The sequence below is a fragment of the Ambystoma mexicanum genome, chromosome 1p, assembly GCF_040938575.1.
Source record: "Ambystoma mexicanum isolate Mex_15411 chromosome 1p, UKY_AmexF1_1, whole genome shotgun sequence".
Taxonomy (NCBI): domain Eukaryota; kingdom Metazoa; phylum Chordata; class Amphibia; order Caudata; family Ambystomatidae; genus Ambystoma; species Ambystoma mexicanum.
This window is the reverse complement of record NC_090921.1, coordinates 830,017,249-830,024,400: the sequence shown is the minus strand read 5'-3', so window position 1 is coordinate 830,024,400 and position 7,152 is coordinate 830,017,249.

Here is a 7,152-nt window from a genome sequence, read left to right as displayed (position 1 = left end):
ATTCAACGCTAAATAATCTGTTTGCTTTATGTCCACAAATCAAGTGGTTGAATCTTTTTGAAAAGACTTATATGATTGTCACTTTGATGACTATATAGTATGTAATTTATAAAATATATTATCTGTTGAGTGAATTGGACTAATATGAATTTTTTTTAATATTATGTTTTCCAGATGTCTTGTAAAGATTATGGGAAATTGCCCCTGAAGAAGTGAATTGTTTTCACGAAACACGTTGGGCTTCTAATAAATTATTTGATTTGACCTTATGAATCATTGTCAATGTGTATTGATATAAATGTAATTATTTATTTGTTAAATTCTACTTTAAAAGAACATCATCTAAATATCTACCCTTAGACTAAAACTAATTACAGGACTCAGTATTTGAGCAACCCATAGAGTGCAGAGGATGGGAGTTCTCACAATTTGTGAACTTTATCTATTTTTGTATGTCTTTACAACCCATATGCCAGGGTTGTCTTTATTCTCGTCCGCACCTTAAGAAAAACTACTCCCCAAAAAAATGTACACATTTCACAACTACAAAAATCAGGTGTGCAGATTGATCCTTCTATATTGTTTGCCCACAGATTTAAAGCTCAGAAAGTAATGTATTTAGGTTTGATGCAACAAGTTTGTTTTTTGCTGGATTTTTAATTAAGAATAAATTAGCCTGACTGAGCTGCAACCCTTTGGAAGTGGAAAAACAGGTTTCTTCCAAGGGGAGGGGAAATCCTCTCAGCAGAAACTCACTGGGAGATGATAATTATGGGTTATCCCAGACCTTTGTCTACAGAAAGAGAATGAACAATAGCAGAGCTTTCAGCCCAGGAAATGGAGCTGTGAAAGGAGTCGTAAACTGCTCCTGCAAGGAAATCCCCAAAGGAGGGGGACGCTCCTGGACTGCAGGGAGAGACAAAGGGGCAGGACCATTTGCTGTTAAACATGAACAATGAACCATTTTTAAAGACTCATAACTTGTGATTCAAAGTGGTGAAAAATATAAAAAGAACAGATCTGCTAGTCTAATTTTTGGCTGCAAATTTCAAGAGGCGGTACAACTGTGTAACATATTCTGGACAAGAATGGCAATATATGTGGTTTTATGTGAACTGTGTTAATGCTAAAATTGTGAAACTTTACACACACATCCCTATGGTAAACACACACATGTGTGGAAAGTTGCATAACATTTGGAAATTGTGTTCATGGTGAAAAAGACAAATTTCTTTAAAAAGGTGAAACAATATCCCACAGCTGCGAGATTTAGAGGAACAGCTACTACATAAAATATGGAATATTTGTGTGTGATTTGTGTAGAGGTGACCAATGTAGAAATATCTATTTAGGATAAAATCCGATTTTGAGACCAGTGGCTAAAGGGAAGTTTCTCAGGACTGTAAAGCAAACCATAAAATGTGACCTCATCCGGCCTTGATCCAATCCCTCAGATGCAAGGTGGAGATGAGGATTTGATCCAATCCCAGCTCACAAGGGCAAGCTTAGTTAAGCCGGCCCATACACCCATTTTGTGATGTCATTTCAAAGGGTGAATAGAAACAGCTGACAACACATAGGGACTCACTGATCCACTCACTTTCCTGATTCCGGTGAAGTACTCTGATCCAGCATTCTACATCCAGCTTTAACATGCTTCCAGATCCAGATGCCAAGACTCTTGCAAGCAGTAGAGAACTATTGACTTTCTGCAAAGACCTAAATTCTCTAACTCATTCTCACAACCCAGTGAAGCGCAATGGTGTGAGAAGGCCTTTTGAACCAGTATCCTGAAACTCTCTGGCTTGCTACCACAAGGCTTGCCTGAGGAATTTGCAATCCAGCTGAGTGAAATACCCACAAACAAGAAGGGCAGATCCTGTGCAAATCCGGTGACCGGCCTAGCTGATCCAGTTCTGCACCTGATGTGCTATCCTTCCTGACAGATCCAATCCATGACCAGAACTGACGGTCCAATTTAATAACTTATTCTGTGAGTATTAATAGGAAGAACAGTGACTCATAACATATCTGCATTTTATGATCCCAATCTCAAACCCATCCCATCTTTAATTCAGAACCATAGTATTGATAGAACTATCTTTGCACTGACTCTTTTCTCTTCTGTGTTATTAAACCCTAACTTCTTATTGATTTTATTAAGAAAAGTAAATCCCAGGAAGAAGTAGAGTATCCACAACAGGCGGGTTATGCTGATCATGTGACTGTAAGATCCATCTGTGGCATTCACTTTTTCATAGTCATAATATTTTGTAATCAAACCCATTTGTCATTTTCAAAAGTGCCTTTCTGTTTTCCATTCTCGTGCCTATTTTGCAAAATCGACTCTCACTAAAACCTCTATAATTCCCTCCGTTTTTATGATAGAAGTGATTCACCCGTTATAGCAAAGATCGCGCATGAAAAAGTTTGCCGCAAATTGAAATTCTGAAAGGTTTTACATGTGTGAATTAGCTTTAAATTGTTTCCTACTTGGGCTTTGGGATTTCAAATGTTTTCTTTTGACTAAATCATTGTTTGTTATTGTGTGCAACAGTTCAAAGAGGCTCCCATAGGAATTTATCATAATTTAAGTATTTTTGACCACATTTGGTGTCTTTGCTCAGTCAATTCCACAGACAATTTCAAAGCCATACTGACAGCTGAAAACCGAATTCCGTTTTTTCTCTTGTGTTTGAAGGGGGAAGGTGGGAGTGATATTCTGTTTGATTTGTGCTATTCCTGAATACCTGCTCTCTCCTCACATCTATGTAATTGCCTATTGGGTGGTTGAGGGGTGTTGCAGGGTGAACCCGTAACCATAGTGCCATCTGTTCTACACCAACCCAACAGTATTCTTTTCTGTGCTGCAATTGTTTATGTGCTCATTACTTGATTCCTAATGCATTAAAGATATTATTCAGTGTTCTGTCACCCCCATTGGTGATTGTTGTTTACCTATGACAATATATTGTGATTACATTTTTAACACATAAATAAATATTTACCTTTGCAAACTAGCCTGATTCCTGGTTCAGTGTGACCGGGGGTGGGGAGCGGTCTCAGGAGAAGGGTGTGATATGAGTGGTATATCGTTCAGAATATTGAATTTATAGATAAAAATAAATAAGGGTTTCATTTGTGCACTACATGCTGGGCGTGACTTGGGTGTGTGTCGGATTGAAATCACTTACATACAATAATAACTTATTACAGTCTATGGATTGAAGCTAGATTCAGCTTTCTTCATCATTGTTGTTTTTTCACACACACCCTTTGTTGTGTTAATAATTATGCTCCCGTTATGTGAAGATTCCATTGTATTATCTACAACGCCCCCTACCTTCACATTTAACATTTTTTGCCATACCAAAGAACATTTCGTGGCAAAATATTATACTTGTTGCCGCATTTCTGCAGCACATTTTTATTGACTTGAAGGTGTGAGAAAACCAGGGTGTAAGAGCCAGTTTGCAAGGAAGAGGCAGTGTGTGCACAAGGCTGCAAGCGAGCTAGTTTGGCATAATTTGCACCAGTTGTATATGGTGCCTGTTAGCAAATCAATAGAAAGAGTCCCAGATCTGCAAGGCTTGACAGAACAGTGTTTGCTTTATTGTTTACTGGTTGAGGTAATTTCTTAAATTATTAACGTTATTGATTGGAATCACTTCACAATCACCAACAACCCTTCACCAATTTTCCATCACAACTTACATTCCCAACATGTCACTCTGCCAATCATGTGCAAGCTCACTAGCACTGTCACATTGCGAAATCACAACCTGTACTCCCCAGTCCCTGGGATTCTCCCCACTGGGCTCCCATCTCGTATCTTACACTCTTCAGTTCCTCCTGCACTCCCCAGTCCCTGCCATTCTTCCAAATGGGCTCTCAACTCGTACCTTACACTCTTCAGTTCCTCCTGCACGCCCCAGTCCCTGCCATTCTCTCCAATGGGCTCCCAACTTGTACCTTACACTCGTCAGTTCCTCCTGCACTCCCATGTCCTTGCCATTCTCCCCATTGTCCCCACTCGGCTCCCAACTCGTACCTTACACTCTTTAGTGTCTCCTGCATTCCCCAATCCCTGTAATTCTCCCCACTAGGCTCCCATCTCGTACCTTACACTCTTCAGTTCCTCTAGCACTCCCCAGTCCCTGCCATTCTCCTCATTCTCCCAACTCGGCTCCCAACTCGTACCTTACACTCTTTAGTTCCTCCTGCATTCCCCAGTCCCTGCCATTTTCCACACTGGGCTCCCATCTCATACCTTACACTCTTCAGTTCCTCTTGCACTCGCAGTCCTTGCCATTCGCCCCACTGGGCTCCGAACTCATACCTTATACTCTTCAGTTCCTCCTGCACTCCCCAGTCCCTGCCATTCTCCCCGCTGGGCTCCCAACTCGTACCTTTCACTCTTCAGTGCCTCCTGCACTCCCCAGTCCCTGCCATTCTCCCCACTGGTCTTCCATTTCATACCTTGCAATCTTCAGTTCCTCCTGCACTCCCCAGTCCCTGCCATTGTTCCCACTGGGCTCCCAACTCGTACCATACACACTTCAGTGCCTCCTGCATGCCCCAGTCCATGCCATTCGCCTGGGCTCCCAACTCGTATTACACTCTTCAGTGCCTCCTGCACTCCCCAGTCCCTGTCATTCTCCACATTCTCCCCACTGGGCTCCCAACTCGTACCTTACACTCTTCAGTTCCTCCTGCATTCCCCAGTCCCTGCCATTCTCCCCACTGGGCTCCCATCTCATACCTTACGCTCTTCAGTTCCTCTTGCACTTCCCACTCCCTGCCATTCTCCCCACTGGGATCCCAACTCGCACCTTACACTCTTCAGTTCCTCCTGCATTCCCAGTCCCTGCCATTCTCCCCACTGGGCTCGCATCCATACCTTACATTATTTAGTGCCTCCTGCACTCTGCAGTCCCTGCCATTCTCCCCACTGGGTTCCCATCTCATACCTTACACTCTTCAGTGCCTCCTGCACTCTCCAACCCCTGCCATTCTCCCCGCTGGTCTCCCAAATCGTACCTTACACTCTTCAGTGCCTCCTGCACTCTCCAATCCCTGCCATTCTCCCCTCTGGGCTCCCAACGCGTACCTTACACTCTTGCCATTCTCCCATCTGGGCTCCCAACTAGTACCTTACACTCTTCAGTGCCTCCTGCACTCCCCAATCCCTGCCATTCTCCCCACTGGGCTCCCAATGCGTACCTTACATTCTTCAGTTCCTCCTGCACCCCCCAGTCCCTGCCATTTTGCCACTGGGCTCCCAACTCGTACCTTACACTCTTCTGTTCCTCCTGCACTCCCCAGTCCCTGCCATTCTCCTCATTCTCCCCACTGGGCTCCCAACTCATACCTGTCACTCTTCAGTTCCTCCTGCACTCCCCAGTCCCTGACATTCTCCCCACTGGGCTCCCAACTCGTACTTCCATACTTACACTCTTCAGTTCCTCCTGCACTCCCCAGTCCCTGCCATTCTCCCCGCTGTGCGCCCAACTCGTACCTTACACTCTTAGGTTCCTCTTGTACTCCCCAGTCCCTGCCATTCTCCCCATTCTCCCCACTGGGCTCCCAACTCATACCTGTCACTCTTCAGTTCCTCCTGCACTCCCCAGTCCCTGCCATTCTCCCCACTAGGCACCCAATTCGTACTTCCATACTTACACTCTTCAGTTCCTCCTGCACTCCCCAGTCTCTGCCATTCTCCCCGCTGTGCTCCCAACTTGTACCTTACACTCTTAGGTTCCTCTTGCACTCCCCAGTCCCTGTCATTCTCCCCATTCTCCCCACTGGGCTCCCAACTCATACTTGTCACTCTTCAGTTCCTCCTGCACTCCCCAGTCCCTGCCATTCTCCCCACTGGGCTCCCAACTCATACCTGTCACTCTTCAGTTCCTCCTGCACTCCCCAGTCTCTGCCATTCTCCCCGCTGTGCTCCCAACTTGTACCTTACACTCTTAGGTTCCTCTTACACTCCCCAGTCCCTGTCATTCTCCCCATTCTCCCCACTGGGCTCCCAACTCATACTTGTCACTCTTCAGTTCCTCTTGCACTCCCCAGTCCTTTATTCTTTCTCAGTCTTCCCCAGATTACCCCAATCTCTTGTTCCTTCTGCATCTCATGTCCTTTTACCCCATCTTTCACGCACTCCTTCCCATCTTCTCTTCCTCCCCCCCTCATCCCCTAATGTGAGTCCTTCTCTGGCCCATAGCTCTCTCTGGCCTCTGGCCCAATGCTCATCGACCCCCCTCTAGAACACTGCTCTCTCTCTGGCCTCTGGCCCAATGCTCGTCGACCCCCCTCTAGAACACTGCTCTCTCTCTGGCCTCTGGTCGCTCTCTGACCCACCGTTGCCTCTCTGGATTCTGACCCACCGTTGCCTCTCTGGATTCTGACCCACCGTTGCCTCTCTGGATTCTGACCCACCGTTGCCTCTCTGGATTCTGACCCACCGTTGCCTCTCTGGATTCTGACCCACCGTTGCCTCTCTGGATTCTGGGCCGAAGCTCGCTCAGTGCCGCTCCCTCTCTCTCCCTTTCTTCCCCATATTACCGTGACAACTCTTTTTTTAAACTGAAGATTGTGTGTTTTTTTTTAAAAACTCCAGTTTGTGAAGAAATGTTTGCTAAAACGTTAGTTTGTGCACTTTAAAAAAACTGTTCTGCTTGTTTTTTTTAGTAGTGGCAAAATGGTTGCTATGGCCTGAGGGTCTTTTTAGGATCCACATTAAAAGGAATTGCATAGTGAGGTCACCTGTGTATGAACCCTGCTTGCACAAACTTCCGGCGTGCTGCTCTCCATGATGTTAGGAACATTTGACCAGCCAGATAAACCCCCTCTTGCACGTCAAGCTATCAGATCATGGGCGTGAATGAATCTTTAAACTGTGCTTTATTGTGTTACTCACTTTAATTGTGCAAGCACAGATTTCGTAGGTATCTAGCGAGGTGGGTGGGGGGGGGGGTTAGTCTTTCATTTTGAAACGTCCCATCACTGTGCCCATTGATTTAACACTCATTCATAAGAAAGGGGCTGCTGACAATGGTGAATGTGCGAGCTTTGCTGAGGTGCCTGTGCTCATTTGCAATGTGTTCCTACTCAAGGCAGCAGGTCCCTTCAAAAGGGGCCAAAATGTGA